This window comes from Meleagris gallopavo, chromosome 11 (genome assembly GCF_905368555.1).
Source record: "Meleagris gallopavo chromosome 11, MGAL_WU_HG_1.1, whole genome shotgun sequence".
In the NCBI taxonomy this organism is placed as follows: domain Eukaryota; kingdom Metazoa; phylum Chordata; class Aves; order Galliformes; family Phasianidae; genus Meleagris; species Meleagris gallopavo.
In genome coordinates this window covers 13,392,081-13,409,233 of record NC_139414.1, presented here as the reverse complement: position 1 = coordinate 13,409,233, position 17,153 = coordinate 13,392,081, and the positions used below count along the sequence as shown (strand labels likewise).

Genomic DNA, 17,153 nt, shown 5'->3' with positions numbered 1-17,153 from the left:
TCATGGAATTGTAGAATTGTAGGATTGTTTGACTTGGAAGGCACCTTAAAGACCATCTGGTCCAACTCCCTGCACTGAACAGGGATACCCACAGCTCCATCAGGTGCATTAAAATATAAAGTAGGAAGACTTGGGATCACCAGATCCACCGGGGGTTGTGAAATTAGCACTCTGATATCGAACGAGCAATCGCTGTCACAGTCATTACTCCCTGGGGCTTGGAGATGTTGGGACAAATATTAGCAGCAACATCTGCCTTGAAGAGCAGTTTGTGTTCCTTCGTAAGCCCACAGCTGTCACAGGGGACAGCCCAGTGGCCCACAGACACATGAAGACCTATGGGAGGAACAACCAGTCCACTTGCTCTGCTGTTCTGCTGTTCAAGCACAGCCCAAATTCCCAGCAAGGCCAGAGCAGGGCTGGCTGAGGATGCAATGCACGAATACCTCTGAAAAAGAGCCGAGATCCTGGCTCCCACCCACCCCTGAGAGCTGCTCTTTGAACACCGAAGCACCACTGTGCTGCACAGCCATAGAAATGCAGAAAATTTGCCTTGTACAAACTTTAGAAGATTTCCAGGATTAGCTCTGTGCTGACAGTGGGTACAGAGAAGCTTTTACTGCCAGGAGAGGATCTGTAACAGTTCATCCCTTGGCATTTCCCACTGGCAATTCTGTTTCTTCTGTCTCACAGATCCCTTAAGTGGCTTCCCCAGTGTCAAAGCAGAAACTGAAGCAAAGATGAGAACCAAATTCAGAGACTCGGCACCAGATTTCTCTCAAGCTCTTGATTCTTCCCAATGCTAAGAAACTCCTTTTAATGCAGATTCTGACTCTGGGGTTTCTTTTAATTGCAGACTGCAAAATACCTGCATTTAGTTCCAGAACTGACTCTGCTTAAGAGTGTTTCCCCAGGATCCCACTCCGCAGAATAAGCCCGTGACTTCCCAGCAGGAGAGCAAAATCACTGCAAGAATGTCTGAGCAGAGACAGCACAAAAAAAAATCCCAACCCTTTTCCATGTAGAAATAAAGAATAAATTAAAAAAGAAAGAGAGAGAGAAATTCTTATTCAGAAATGTATATCCCATCCTCTAAAAACTCATTTCAACATAATCCCATCCTGGAAAAAGCGCATCTCAGCTGGACAGTGTCTGGTACATATAAAGCACAGATCAGAGCATCTCACAGTGGGAATTTTCAGGTCACGCTGAGTGTATGCAGAAGCACCACTGCAGTCTGCAATCAGAGAGGCTGTAACAGAGCAACAGGTTTGTTGGACACAGCTTCTGACCTGATCCAGAGGTTGCTATTATTTGAGCCACTATTTGAGCTGCTCAGAGAAATTACATCCTTCCACACCACAGATGTCTCTTCTGTTCTGGCAGCATCCCGCACATGCAGACTTAAAAGAGAGCAGACACTCAGCAAGGGGGGGCTCCCATGAGAGGCAAGCTGTGTCAGCTGGTCATGGGATAGACCATCCTTTCCAGAAAGCTGCTGAAAATTGTCACAGATCCTAGGACGGGCTTAGCTTTTCCTGGATAAAACTCATCCCCATGAGATAGGCAAAGTCTGATTTCCAGACACAACAGAACTCCCTTTCTCTCAAAACAAGGCTCACACCATGCCTCGTCCCACTGACTCCTCACAGCAGAGATGACCTTTTGATTTTGCTAAGTGGACTGAAAGCGGAGCATTCCAACTCAACACTTCTCAATTTATCATGTCCCACACTTGCCTTAGAAAGACTCAAGCAACACAAAGAAGCCAACAGCTGCTAAGTTTGGGGGAGTTACTAAGTGGATGTCTGTATATAAAAGCAAATTCCTAACTAGTAAGTAAGACACATTCAGAGAGTTGCACCGACATTAATTATGAAACACTTTGGGGAAGCCTTTGCCAAATTCGCTAGGCACTGAAGGATATTTTGATATTCAAAGGCCTGGGCTGGGACTCAGGGCACCTGGACTCAGTTCCTGGCCCTGTCGCAATCTCATTGTGCAGTCACTGGAAAAATCACTTTGTTTTCCTTCGCCTGATTTTCCATTGTTTTAAATGAGTAACAATATAAAAAAAAAAAAAGTATTTATCCTACAGGGGAATCATATTGTTTATTTAGATGCCAAGTAACCCAGGGACTGTAAGAAAAGCACGTTACACAAGTGGATTTTGATTTTTGTAGGGCTCTCTGGACACAATGTAAACGTAAAACATAGCATAATAACCAATGCTGAAGGAAAATCAGCAAGGAAAAAATGACAACAGTGGAAGCACAACCTTGGTATGTGCTCTAAGATCTCCTTGTTCACATTATTGGGATGAGATCTCTGGAATGCTGCTGCAGCTTCGCACCAAGCCCTGGGTACGTCAGCCAAAGGAGATACACCAGGTCAAAACATCAGCTACGAGGCAGACCTGGAGCACCCTGTCCATGTTGACTTTGCCATGACAACAGACAGAGCCAAGAAGGGGAAAACATAATTTTTAAGTGTTTCTGGGTTTTGATACTGAAAAATATATTTTTTTTCCATGGAAAAATTGAAGATGATTTTAAGAAACAAAACTTAAGATCAAAGAAACTGAACAAACTGCAGATGCTTATTCCATTCCTATGAGAGACATCACTGGCGTGGACGTTCCAGGCAGCACAGTCTGTGTCTCAGGTGTACCTCAATGCCACTGCACAGTTGATTCTGCCTACTTGAGAGAAGGGTGATGGTACATGATACAACCAAGAACTCAACTTTTGACAATGAATTCCCACTCCACTGAACATACTATCAGACAACGGCAATTAGAATCACAGAATTGTTTGAGTTGGAAGGGACCATCAAAGGTCACTGGTCCAACTCCCCTGCAACAAACAAGGACATCTACAGCTACAATTACAATCACAGAATCATAGAATTGCTCAGCTTGGAGAAGACCTTCAAGAGCAAGCCCAACCTCAACCTCAACCTTAACCATACTACCCTAACTCTAACAAACCACCTCTACATCATATCCCTGAGCACCATATCCAGATGGTTTTTAAAAGACTATAGTCGTAACTCAACCTGTTCCAGGTATCTTCAGCATGCAAGACACTTGGAATTTAAACTTCTTTACTGGGATTAAAGAAGCTTTACACAGTGGGAAATGTGGCAGATCCCCCAAAACCCTGCAGTTCTGTGCATGCACCCACCTGTATAACACCTCAGGGAACAGCTCTGTGTGTGACTTTGGTACGGAACTGCAGAGAACAAATCTCAAACCACTCACCTGACCCAGAGAGGTCTCAAACCTTCCAGCCAGCCCCTGATGTTGTTTTTTTAAAAAACTTTTCCATAGTTCCACTGCTGCTGTGTTTTATCAAAGGCTTAGCACACAGGGCTCTGCTTTCAGGAGCGGGTAAGCACAGATAACAAGGGGAATAAAGGGTTCGGTGTCGTGAAGGATTAATCTTGCTGTGTCTGTGCAAAGATTACTGCCTGGGCGAGTAGAAGCAAATAGCATGAGATGGCTATAAATAACGTGTGACCTCGTCTCAACTGTTTTATTACTGCAAATGGAGGAGGAGGAGCTGATCAGGAAATTTTCCGTCTGCTGATGGATGCGTATGCTGGCAGAAAGGTGCCTGAGCTGCCCGCAGACCCCGTCTGGAGAACTGGCACAAGGGGAACGTCTCACGAGAAAGGAAACCTAGGAAGTGTTTGGGTTTCTTTGTTATTCCAGCAGACAATTTTTTCAGCACACAAACATGTGGATTGGTAGTGCATGGTCAAAAGAGCTGACTGGATTAGTCTAAAGCAAGTGGCAGATACTTGGAAACTTAAAACTGAGCTGAGCAAACCAACATGCTTCATGGAACAATTTTTTCTTTCAATTAACCAAGAAAGAAAGCAGACATTCTAACAGACCTCCTACTTGAGCCACACTGGTGCTGTTTTTTGTAAGTCTTCATGTAGATGTGTAGAGTGGGCAAACTGCATCCCCCAAGTGCTGGGAGTGCACTGTGAAACACAAGTACTCTTCTCTGCCAGAGATCCTGGTTAAGATCAGCACTAGGGTGCTCTTAAGTTCTAGTGAGACAAACTCATTCTGAAACTCACAGCCAGAAAGGCACCTTGGTCCCTTCTTTCCAACACACTGCAGAATCATAGAATTAGTAAAGTTATAAAAGACCACAAAAATCACCCTGTCCAACAACCAACTCATCCCACCATGGCCACTGACCACATCCCTCAGTGCCACATCTCTACAGCTCTTGAATGCCTCCAGAGATGGTGACTCCACCATCTCCCTGAGCAGCCTGTGCCAGTGCATCACCACTCTTTGGAAGAGTGGTCATCCCTCCCTCCCTCTCCAGCACACTTTTTAAAACTCTTCCCAGACACTAAGAACAAAGATTTCAGCACATTTGTGCTGCTGCATTATATGCTTAAATGCACCCGTGGTACAACCAACACCTCATGTGCAGCAGGTCATTACTCATGGCAAGTGACTTCTTGCTAAGCCATTTCCCAGCAGGAAAGCCCCTTCCCACATAAATCCTAAACACACTGATGCACTGCAGAACTCATCCATGGAGCAAGCAGTGGGAAACGTGTATGTGTTTACTGAACTTTGGCCTGACCCACTGTGAAAAACACTCCCAGGCAAATTCTGTCCTATATAAACACTTGGCTACATTTAACACTCTCTGATGATGGCTATGCTGTGTGGGAAATGGCATTTTTAACGAGGAAAAATTCCTACTATACACAGTGTGGACTCTCCTGGCAAAAAGAAGAAAAAAATTAAAATCTCTACAACGGAGTTTTCAAAGTTGGGCACAACCTTTAAAACAATATCACATTGTTTTTCCTTTCCACAAAGTCTTCCAGTCTTAGCAACACAAAAGCATTTGATGTGGACCAGAAACAAAGCCAGCTCATCTGGGACGAGAGAACTGAACAGCTGCGATGACACAGAGATGGGACAGGAGGCACTTGGAAGAGGATCAGGATGGTGCTTTTGCAGGCAGCCTCACATTACCTAGGATCAAACACAAGTGTCATCCACAACGCATGGATCCACATCTGCATGGAAACAAACTTGCAGCATTTATAATAGTGAAGGCAAAGGCGAGAACACACTGCAGCACGTCCCATCAGGAAAGGAAGCCATTACAACATCAGCAGTATGCAACCTCCTCCCAACAAGAGGATGGGGGTTACGCTCCTGGGACTGAAGTGATGAATAAGTGCTACGCAGGTGGTGGTTGTGCCTGACAGGCTGATGCCATCCATGTGCTAAGAAGAAAGCACAACAGCAGCTACTTCTGCCTGTGTAGCACCAAGAGCACTTCCCTGCTATGTATGCAAGCATGCAGCAATGCAACTGAGAGATCAGATCCAAAATGAGCAGAATGCCCAGGGGCTCTCTGTCTCCAGATTCTGTTTTTTTCCTGCTTTTCTCTATCTTCCTTCTTTGAGGCCCACAGAGCAGCAGCCTTCCAGTTCAGATGTGGATTTCCTCTTGCACCCTGCTGCCCTGACAGCACCCTGGGACACTGCAACTGCTTGATAACATCAAGCACTGCAGAAGACTCCTGACAAAGCTGCTTCCCCACTGATATCTCCATGGAAATAAAAACTAAAGCACTTCAGAAAAACACAACAGGAAAATCTGAGACAAAAAGAAGAATTCTTAAAGCAAAAATTTCCTCCCTTTTCAGGCTTTAGCAATGGCTCAGCACCTTCTAAAAGCCTTGGATATGATGAGCTGCTGAATGTCCATCAGAGGCCAAATCTTTCTGAGATAATGCATCTGCTTGTCTGCTGTTACAGAAGATCCTCCAAGCAGCCCTGTTTGCCCCTAGAAAATGAATTACTCATGACCATCCCAGAGTCAGAAAGCCAGGCTGATATAGTGGACAAAATGATGCCCATTCTTGCAGCCCAGGAGTTTTGTCAAACAGCTTATTGAAACCCTGTGCTGAGCCTGAAGTCTGCCTCTCCCTGCTTTTCCCTTTTGCAAATGGAAAGGCTATTTCCTACAGAAGGTACCAACCACTCCCAACAGTGACTGAGGTCAGATTATTCCATTAAACAAACAAGTACCAGAGTATTCAGTTAAAAAGCAGGATGCGTAACCCTGGGGGTGGGCTGCAAACAGCACTGGGCTATCTCAGAAAGACCTTCTTATCTCCCTCTGCACCAAGCAACTGCAAGACAGCACAGGAAAAAGGAAACAAACTAAATCCCAAAGAGAAAGCAGACTCATAGCATACATACATATCTCTACCACATCCCAAAGCCTAGTAAGTCTTTAAGGAAATGTTTTTGATGACCATCTTTTCCCCTGACACATTTCTGGAATATTTTCTCCAGGATTGGATTATTAACCAATGGATTATGAATCCCAATTGTTGAATGCTTGGAAACCATCATGATGGTGCTGGGCAATACAGCACTGCAGGCCTGATTAAGCAAAACATCACATCATCACTCCAATTAAATGAACATCTTGTAAAGACTTAAAAAAAACTGTCATTTTTTGCAAAGAAACTTCTATGCTGATCTGACATACTCAGCAGTCACTGGGCCAGCATTCCACTGCATTTAGCAGGAAGCAAAGCTTGCTGAGAAAGGGAAAAGGTACGAGGAGGGAAATGAAAATATATCCACAGTTTTGCAGTATAACCTCGGTTGTTTTGGAAAAGACAAGAAAGGTCTTGCAAAGTGCACTGCCTGTATGGGCTGCCAAGCTGGATCAGTCTAAAAGAGACCAGAGCACCAGGATGGAGCAAGTACATGGGGACCTTCACACAGAGCATCATCACTGCAAACAGCAGCTCATAGGTTTCCTGAAGTGGGAGTTGCCTCTATACCACTGTGCTTAAAGCCACCCTTGGACCTGTCCTCCACTGAGCTGCATAATCCTTTCTGGAAGACATTTACATAAACTGCAATAAAAAGGGGATTTGGGAGATTTTAAGACATCAGTGTATTATTTCCAGCAGAGCAGATGTACGGCTTAGCAAGACCTGCTGCTAGGCTACATTAGAGTTCTCAGAAGATGTGGGGTTGTTGCAGCTGAGGTTGACTTAGGAACAAAACCATACTGATAAAGCCGTATTTGTGTGCTTTCACTATCAACTTACCCAACATTGCTGAAGAAGCAGGTATTTCACTTGGAGATGACCTAATCCCACTCTTCCAAACGTTGCTCTTACCCTATTCCAGCTCCACAAGCTCTGATGAGCACTAATACTAATTTGAGAGAGAAATTCCTGGCTTTGAGGAGAACAACACCAGCCTCCAGAATGACATCCCCATCCTCACCCAGGGCCACAGACAGCTCAGCCTCATGGTGCAACCCTGCTGTCATCTCTTGTGGAGCTGCTCCAGGGTAAATCTGGCTCATGCTGCAGCCAGCAGGGCCACATAGCACTTGGACAACTGCCTCCATACACGACACACACCACAAGTCTCAGCTGGATTTGCTGTTTCTGAAATGAAAACACTTTGCTCGCTTTCCCCAGCCATAGCTCAGTAATCATTGCTAAACACTTATCAACTAGACGGGCTTCATTTCCTGAGAGCCTGGACCTAATTACTCCAGGAAATGCTCAGGTTTTTGTTCAGACACTGAGAAACGGTGCTTTCTGAGCCCTCCTCTGCAAAATCAAACTTCGCTCTGATTAGCAGAGGGTAGAGGATGGGAAAAATGCAGCCAAATCCATAGGCAAATCAGAGTGATAATTCACAGAGATGCCCTGGCTTTGCTCTACATCATTAATAATAAAAACAAAATGTCACAGCTACTTCACCTCCCTCCCTCCCTTATTAATCCTAGCTGAACCTGGAGGGCCCCTGAAGGGGTATCACTTTCCCCAGCTTGTAGGTAAGGAGTCCAATGTCTCCCTCAAATCACAACCAGATCACAGGGTCGCAGCTCTAATCTCCAGATCCAGATTCATTCCAGGAAGGAATGAAACCAGCCCTCTCGGCTCCATCTCTCCATCATGACATTTAATCCAAGAGGGGGATGAGAGAGCCTTTGCCAAGTGACCTGCACACAGAGCAGCACTTTCATGCCTCTCGTTGTGCCACAGGGCCAGGATGTTGAGTTACAATTGCCTGTTTGTAATGGAACACGGCATATCGCCTTCAAATCAAACTGCTGGTTAATTAGTGTACAAAAAGCCCTACAATTGCACAGTAATGGAGTTAGAAGATCTGCTGCTGCATAGTTTTCACTGTGTGAGCTGCTGCCTGCCCTGCTAAGAGCAGCCCTCAGCCGACCTGCCCAGGGGAGCAGGGCTGTGGCCCTCCCAAGTGCCTCTACTTGAGCCCAGTTTTTCAGGCAAATCTGTAGTCCAGCAGCAGGAAAGCTCTTCCTGAAGCTGCACATAGAGCAGAGCCCCTGGCACCACCAACGGCCCCTGCAGTGCCATGCAGCATGGGCCTGCCCACCTCAGCCCATCAGACAGCATCTGCAGGTCTCTGTGGTGGGCTTGGAGCCCAGAGAGGCTGCCGAGCCCCATCAAAGCCCACACTGCACTGATGGAACAAACAACACATAGAATGCCCTGATACCTGCTGCTGAGCAGATAAACACTTTGCACTGATTCTTCCATCAGGGGCAGATATAGATGGAGCCAGGTTGGATACCAGCCACAATCCAGACAACCATGGTGTCACCAAGTCATGATTTCACAAGGAAAAAAGTCCTGCTTGACCAACTCTATTCTACAGAGGTTTAACTGCATCAATGGACAAGGGAAGAGACACTGATGTCATCTGTATGGTCATCATTAAGGCCTTTGACACAGATTATTATCCCCACTGGCTTCCCAACCAGTGCTGGCCTCTTCATTTCCTAGCTCCCGTTGCCACAACATCCTGAAGGATGTGTGTATGCCCTGCAGGAATGAAGCAGGTATTTATTCCATCACTCCATTCCGTCTGCCTCACACAGGAGAAAGAGGCTGTGGGACAGCTCTCTGCCTGACCAGCTGAGGACACAGTTGCAGTCAGCATCCTGTAAGAAGTCAGTGTTTGAGTGCAGCACCGGGGCCGGGCAGTCTGGGTTTCTGCTTTTAATTCCTGGCTCGGTTTCTGACTCGCTGGGAATCCTTCAAGAAGCCTCTAAGCTTCTCTATGGTTCAGTTTCACCGTCCAACAGCAGTGCAAACCTCCTGACCGTGGTAGCTGGGAGGCTGAATGACAGCATTTAAATACCTCAGATGACATTTCAGGGCTTAAGACATTGCAAGATTTTTCTGTTGATCTTAAAATTACACACTGGTCTCCTGCAAGAGCTCCCTCAATCCTTATAAGTGGCTCTTTGTCACTGTTCCCATCCCCACCCAGGTTTCTCTTTGAAAGGCAAACACCATAAAAGGCTGTTTATAGAGACACAGATCTACACAGAAGTCAAATAGGGTCAGGTTCACTACTGTTCTGCTGCCCAGAGCTGTGGCCAGGAAGGGGTGGCTGCCTGCTCCCCCCTAGTCTGTCTGTCCATCCATCCAACATGGGTGGGGGACTCCTGCCCTTAGCAGAGAACTGCTCCATCTCCAGTGGAAATAACCAGGATTGAAGAGGCAGATGGTGCCAGGATTAAGTAAGAGAATTAGGAAAAGTGCGAGCACCCCTAATCAATCATGCCCAGACAGTGAGGGTTCTATCTGCACCAGATACTTTGCTTAATTTTTTTTGCAATTATCCACAAAGAAAAAAGAAAAAAATCTGGTGGCTGAGGGAATTGCCAGATGTTGATTCACCCCTGCTTTCTGCAAATGTTTCCGTTTGTTGAAAACCAATTTTGCAAAACCAGAAACCCTCAAAAAATTATTTCTTTTAGTAATGAAAACACTGCAAACAGCTCCAGTGACAACACATGACATGAATGAAGTCATAGGAACTGCCTCTCTCACTGTCTGGCACCAGGTCTGGGTTTTCCCTAGCTTAAAGACACAGATGCAGCAGTGCAGGGATTTTGAAAGAAAATAATGCTAATTATATGTAATGAACCTAATCACTGTTGAGTTCACCAAGTTCCTATAATTTGCTTATTGATGACCACCAGAGCTGCAACTGAGCGGGGCACAAGACGGAACTGAAGTAACAGAAGGCAGCGGGGCAGCTTGGAGCTAATGGCACCCATAAGGCTCAACCCAGACCTCACTCCCTGGTACATGCATCTAACTGTAATGTTGCATTTAATTTCTGGTTTTCTTTTTCTTGCTTCCTGTATTTTTTTTAAGAATCACTTTGGACATTCTTGTCACAAGGTCTTTTTGTTCAATGTGGTGAACAACAGCTGTTCATTTCAAGAAGCCAATGGAAAACCATTCATCTGCTAGACTACTAAAAAAGACTACTTAAAGAAGCAGAGTGTACTTCCTATAAAAAATGAAAAGAAAAAAAGCCTTAGAAAGTATAAATATGGAGAACTGTTGACAAATGTGTTTTGGTCATCGCTGAGGCTGACTCCAAACATAAATCATCCCAGGTGTAACTATGCTGGAAACATTCGGCTTTCCATCCAAAGTAAATCTGGGCCACAGAACAAAGCCCACAAGACCTAAATGGTGATTTGGTCAGTCAAATGGATACGTGGGCAGAGTGGCGTAACTATCACCAGCTCTGCATTCAGCACTGTGGGTTGCTAGCTGCAGATGCTTGCAATGACAGCAGCACCCCTCCCTTGTCCCTCACACTGCTCTGTGCAAGTGTGTCCCTCGGGGTTCATGCCATGTTTGTGGGGTGCAGGATGCTCCTCATGAAGAAGAGTGAATGGAAAGTGGGGATTCAAGCACTGCCATGCCACTCTAACACACGGGTCCCCTTTGGAGGCTCTCTGGTCACAGTGCCCATCTGCCCAGCCCTGTGCTGAGCCGTGTCAGAGCCTCTGGGGTCTGCAGATCGCACCCAGCTGATCTGCTGAGCTCCAGTGCTGGCACACTGCAGAAATATCTCAGGAACGAGGCAAGCATTAAAAAAAAATATATGGTTTCCAGTGACAGCAGCAGAAAGCTCTCCAGCTGCCAGACCACAAACAAGCTGGAGGCATTTCCTTCCCTCGTCCTACTTGACATAAGACCTGAGCCAAGCTCCTTCTTCAGCAGCTCTCCAAAGAGGTTTAGCATGAGACCGTCCATACGTCTGATTCCCAGTTGCACAGAGAGACTTGTCCTGACGCTGGCATGGTGAAAAGCAATGATATATGGGACAGCAAAGCAGCAAAAATGCCGTCTTGTGATGGGTCAGAAGGAAAAACATCCACCTCCAATCCTTCAGGAAGCCTAGGCTGGATTTTACATCAATCTAAAAACAGTAGCAGAAGGTTTTGACCCTTCTGGCAGAAAAAAAAAAACCCAGTGATACATTGTGTGAAGCATCACAAAAGACCAGTGGCTCCAGCTGAGCTTTCACACCTGGCATCACCTGGGCATGGACAGGAAAATGGGCAGCTTTCTGCAGCTTGATATTCACACTACCCTCCAGGCACATGCAAAAGCTGCTCCACCATGCCTGGATACTTCAAAGCAGACCTTCAAGGCAACATCCTCCTCTCACTTGTTTGTCATACTGCTCACTTTTCTTTTGTGGCCAACAGGTCAACCAAGCTTGCAAGCACTTCTGGTCCCAGGCTGCACATAGAAAGTGGTCAGACTTCCAAGTGCACTAACTGCACAAGAAAGTAGGAGTCCTTATTAACCCTCCCACGGAAAGGCTGTTATTCATTTATATTATGACAGCTGCCTAGAGAGAGCAGGTAGAATCACAGAATTCTTAAGGTTGGAAAAGACCATTAAGATCATCTAGTTCAACCACCAACCTATCCCCACCATGCCCACTAACCACATCAATCAGTGCCACATCTCCATGGTTCCTGAGCACTTCCAAGGATGATGACTCCACTACTTCCTTGGGCAGCCTGTCCCAATCCCCCACCACTCTTTTTGAGAAGAAATTTTTCCTAATGTCCAACCTGGGCTTCTCCCAGGCCAAACCAACTGAAGGCTTCAGGGAGTCCTCATGCTGCAGAGCTCAAGAATGCAAAAAAGGGAATGTTCCAGAGACCAGTTGGGAAGAGAAGGACAGCAAGGACAAGAGGCATATAATAAAGCTCAGCTTTTGGAAAGCACATGGGCCCAAATAATGTGAAAAGGTTTTACGACTCCTCAGGCAGGAAATAAGTGATGACATACAGTCATGTTGCTGTGTCAACAGCTGACACATCACAGCAGGGTAATTTCAGACTCCCACGTTACTTGAAAAGCTCTCTTTGAAACAGCAGTGAGGAGAGAGGGCTCGCTATCCACCCTGCTGAGCAATGGCCTCGCACAGGACCTGTCACCGTGGGTGACCCCCCATCCTTAGGGAACCAGCTTACCAGACAGCTGCCGATACAAAGCCAGAGCACCAGCCTCCCTTTCCTTTCTCCCACCATGAAAACAGTATTCTGTCCCAAAACGTGCTCAAAAGGCACACTGTTGTCTGTCCAGCATGCGCCACGCTTGATGCTAGCCTGGAAATCTTCAAGATTGTAAGCTATGGCACTTCTCAGTCTGCAGCCAGCAGGAGGTGACTGCCCCTCTGTATGCAGCATGTCAAGTAACGTGTTCAGTTCTGGACCCCTCACTACTAGAAAGACACTGAGGCCCTGGAGCGTGTCCAGAGAGGAGGAATGGAACTGAAGCACAAGTCTTATGAGGAATGGCTGAAGGAACTGGGATTGTTCAGTCTGAAGAGGAGAAGGCTCAGGGCAGACCTTACTGCTCTCTACAACTGAAACGAGGTTGTGGAGAGGTGGGGCTTGGCCTCCTCTCCCATGTAATGGCAATGGGATGAGAGGTGATGGCCTTAAATTGTGCCAGGGGAGATTCAGGCTGGATATCTGGAAACATTTCTTTTCAGGAAGAGTGGGGAAGCATTGGCATGAGCTGCCCAGGGAGGTGGTGGAATCACCATCTCTGGAGATGTTCAAGAACCATGGAGATGTGGCACTGAGGGACAAGGCAAGTGGGCATGCTCTGGGTGGGCTGGTTGTTGGACTAGATGACCTTACCAACCTTTTCCAACCTTAATGATTCAATGATTCTATTCTACAATGCTACTACCTAGAACCTAATGCTGTCTCCCACCTGAGCAGGGCAGGATGCACTGCAGGAGCACAGAAAGGAGCCTCAGTACAGGTGAGGGGGTGTTTCTGCTTACAGGCTTGGTACAAGACTTGGTAACAGCAGAATGAACAAGACCTAGGAGCTTTGTGGAAAGGATGCCTCGATTCAGCACAAATTCTACCAAACCCATCCCATCTCTAAGGAACAACTCTGTTTACAGTCTGGTTTAATTTTCCAGTACTTTCTCATGTTAGAGAGAGCCTCTGCACAGATGTGTCTCCCACGCGGTTTTGCTTCCAGGAGTAGCCCTTCCTTTGGGAGCAGTTTGCTGGGGTTACCCAGCGAGCTCACAGCCCTCTGCTTGGAAGGCAATGCAAGAGGAAGCACTCTGGGCTCACATGCCAGAATAGGTGCTCTGTTTTCAGTGTACTCATTTACTCCCCCTACTTCCTAGGGACCTGTCCTCCCAGGACCTGCCCCTGCTGAGGCACTGGAGCTCCCGGGTTGTGTTGCCCAGCCCAGCAGCAGTGCTGCATCCAAAGCGGGAGACAGGATCACAGCCCATGGCCATGACTCACCCTCTTGGTCCTGCCAAAGAAGTAGTTCTGGAGCGAGACAGTAACAAGGAGACTTAAATTAGAAAGCTGGTGAAATAAAATGAGATAAAGCCCTGCACAATGAGCAAGAAGGTGCCTGTCCTGCTCTGGAGAAGAGAGGCGGCTCTGGCAGGGGAGAGGAGATGGGTGTGCAGGATGCAAGAGGTGTCAGCACTGAGCATCACTGCAGCCACCCAGGGACAGGCAGTATAATGCTGATTGTTCTTGAGTCCATGTACAGATGCCAGGAAGCATCAATGCTTAGAACCAGTTCAGACAGCAGCAGATCTCCTAAGTCTAAAGGTACAACCATGGGAAAGCAGATGGCACTGCTCCTGGGGGTTGCACTGTCTGTCCTCTGGGGTAAAGGCTGACTCCACAGCTTACGTAGTGCCAGGTAGAAATCCATATTTCTCTTACTTCAAGCATCATAACAAATGACCCTAACAAGGATCAACTGCTTTTAGCTGGCAAGATAACAGCTGACAGAGGATGCACATCTCATGAGCAATTAGAGCAAAAGGAAACCTGAACCTTGTTCTGTGTTTATGTCCCTGTGCTTCCCACAGGACAGGGCAGTAGATTCTGCGCCCACAGTTATACCTAAAATGTTTGCCAAGTTCCAGCTCACGTCTGAGATCTGACAGCCACCAAGCAATGTGGGGAGATATCAGTTCAGGGCAAGGAAGCTCACCAAGCCAGAACCATTATCCACACAGCCCTTCTGGGACGAAGAAGTGGGACAAGCATTGGGAACAGAAGCAAGATGCTGTCCCACAGCCCTTGGGCCATCACTGCATCTTCTGGCCAGAAGGGCTGGATCATCTCCCAGGCTGGCAGGGCAGATACTGTCAAGGGAAGAAAAGGTCTGATTAGGCCTTTCTATTGCTGATAATATCAAGCCCATATATTGCTTTCACTGGCAGTCAAGCAGAAAATGGTGAAAACAGGAAAAATCTCAAGTGAAACGGGTTGGAATAATGTGGCGTCTCCAGGAACGCAGTTCTACAAGTGTCCTCAGTGCTCAAAGCTTTCATTTGACTGTTGGAAGGTCCACAAAGCATAGGAGTTGATAGGCTACCCCCAGCTCCTGGGAATCCTCCCATGCTTCCACCTCCACATTGCTGGTGAATTGGTGTCTCCTCCAGGCCACCACCAGCCCCTTGAGGCATGAGCCAGAGATGCTGCTTCTCCCCCACTCTGCTCCGCTGGAGGAAGAACAGCCTCACTTTCCACCTCCGAGGGCCACTAAAACACACTTTCAACTACCGCCAGGCAGCATTCAGCTCAGTGACTGATCCTGCAATACATCTCATCTCCAGAATTCAGAGCTAAGCAGAGTCCAAAGTATTTTTCTTTTTTCTTCTCTGTCTTGTCTCTTCCTCCACCATCCTTTTCACAAGAAAAGCTGAACTGAAATTGCCTGTTAAGTTGCAGGAATGACTGAACAAACAAGGCAGCTGCAGCCCCTAAGAAGGTCCCAGTGCTGCAGTGGACTTGCTGTAAATTCACTTGCTGTGGATTCTGCTCCCATCAATTACTCACTCAACATGCTCAGACTCTGGGCTAGGACAGGTGTTCCCAGATGCCAGAACTGGATGGTTTCTGATGCCTTCAGTAGTCCATACATAGAACTGATGTCCCTTCCATACAGAGAACAAATTATCTCCTTGTTTTCAAGGAGAAACTTCCCTCCCACACATCCTCCTAATGTACACTTAGAGCTCCTCAAGGGGAGGGAAAGGCCAGGGACCCTCATCCCACACTGGCTGCGTAGGAGGGACCCTCAGGGGACACTGGCCATCAGGGCCAGGACTTGGGTCATGCTGGCTACTGGCAGTGCTTCAGCAGGCTGTGCTGGAGGAAAAAGACAAAATCTTACCAAAAAGGGGAATGGGGGCTGGGGAGTTAATGTCATTAAATATCTGACAGCTGGAAAATGTGAGCAGCCATTGTTTGCAGCCCCCCTCCTTCTCATCCTGCCAAACAAGGCTGCTGAAAGCAGCAGTAATAAAGCATAAAAGCCAAGGCTGGAAATACTGACTCCCCTCTCTTCCCTGCTGCTCCCAGCATGGGAACAGGACAGCTCTAACCTCGCCCTGCCCCAGCCTGGGGGCCCCCCATGTCCTATGTCCCTGGCCCCCATGGCTGCAACAGAAGCAGCTGTCAGCAGCTAGAGCCATGACCCTCACACTACTTCTTCAGCATGCATTAATGTTTCAGGTTTGGCTGCAGGAAAAGAGAAGAAATGCAGAGTTGAAGACACATGCACCAGCTGGTGGACACCAGCAGTGGTCAATGGCTCCAGTGGTATCAACAGCTTGCTTATCTCTGAATCTTCCAGTAGTTGAACTGGAGCCCATCTATAACCTTGCCACTGGTCATTTTTGAAGGTAGCTTTTGATGATTTTTTGGTATTTCTACTGTCCAGATTTCCAGCTGAGTAACGGCAGCGATAGGGTGAAAGTCAGCCAGACACCACTCCTGGCTGGTCACAGAGGAAGAATTTTTTGGCCAATGCAGATTTTCCCCCTTCCTACAAATTTGCTGACTGTTGGGTACTTGGAAAAGAGCAGAGTGGAACCATGCCTCCTCCTTGTGCTCAGATGCAGGTGCAGACTTCGTTTAAGAAACAGCCCACTTGAGGAACACAAGTCTGACAGAATCCTGTAATTTGCAGGCTCAGATTCTTAACTGGAATTGCAAAAACTGAGGTCCAGAAACAATTGCAAAGAACTTAAGACTTTGACAAGGTATTTTCACCTTCCTGTGTCTCTGTGAGCTGGCAGTGTCCCTTAAGAATTTGGTGACCATGCTGCACAAGAAACTGGTATACCTGAATCTTGGGTGGAAAAGCAGTAACATACACACAGCTCAACAACTTTCTTATTTGGATTAATCCTGGTGAATTCACCATCCAGCAAGATGGTGAATGAGTTAATACCCAACGACCTTAAGAGCTCTTTACATGGCATGTCATCAGATCACACAACTGCAACACATCTACAGCAATAGCATGACATACATTCATGCAATCAACGTAACAGGGATCTCAGTCATTTTCTCACCACTTCCTCTGCTGAGTATCAGATACTATTGCAGAGAACAGGAGGATTCTGATCAAGGCCATTCACATGATGACAAACCACACTTTCCCTGTCATCTCCCCTGCTGGATGCTCACCAACTCCAAGCCAAGAAGCAGAGCACCTCCCAGCACCCTGTTTCAAAGCCACAGCTTTCCCCAGGCCAACTGCCTTCCTCCACCTTGCCTTTGTCCAACTGGGAAACATACCTTTAATTACATCCATTTACATTCAAACTTCCAACTGAAAAATAAGTGGATTAAAAGCTGATCTGGAAAAAGAATAAAACCTATTGCAGTGCAGCCTGCGTACTCCAGCAGTGATGTAATGCAGGCACTGGGATTCCTCCCAAATGAGAGACACTGGGAA

At 46.9% G+C, this 17,153-nt stretch overlaps 1 protein-coding gene across 3 annotated transcripts in view; it reads right to left on the bottom strand.

Moving 5' to 3' along the window:
* The window catches only part of P3H2 (prolyl 3-hydroxylase 2), a 53,445-nt gene that overhangs the window by 14,112 nt on the left and 22,180 nt on the right, over window positions 1-17,153 (bottom strand). The window lies entirely within an intron of this gene.